The sequence below is a fragment of the Hippocampus comes genome, unplaced genomic scaffold, assembly GCF_001891065.2.
Source record: "Hippocampus comes isolate QL1 unplaced genomic scaffold, H_comes_QL1_v1.1 scaffold22, whole genome shotgun sequence".
NCBI lineage: Eukaryota > Metazoa > Chordata > Actinopteri > Syngnathiformes > Syngnathidae > Hippocampus > Hippocampus comes.
Window position 1 is genome coordinate 3,796,055 of NW_017806175.1, and position 339 is coordinate 3,796,393.

Genomic DNA, 339 nt, shown 5'->3' on the forward strand with positions numbered 1-339 from the left:
CTGGAACTGCCATTACACATTGTGTCCACTTGTAGCCTAGCATCTCTTTTCTCTCTCTCTCTCTTTCTCTTTCTCTCCTCCCCCCAGCACCGCCCCCCCTTACAGCAGGGTCTTCCAACACCTCTCCTCCACCACCAACGTTGATCTGAGGCCCAGGCTGGAGCACCACAGGCATGCGCAGTACAGTACGCACACACCAAGCCACGGTTACAGGCCGAGGAAGGACTGATGTTAGCCTCTTTGACAGGACGGCCCTAATCACATAGGACACTTTAATTACCTCCCTAGGGAGATTGTGTTTTCCACTTAGAGTTTGTTTCTTTGTTTGTGCATGCAGCT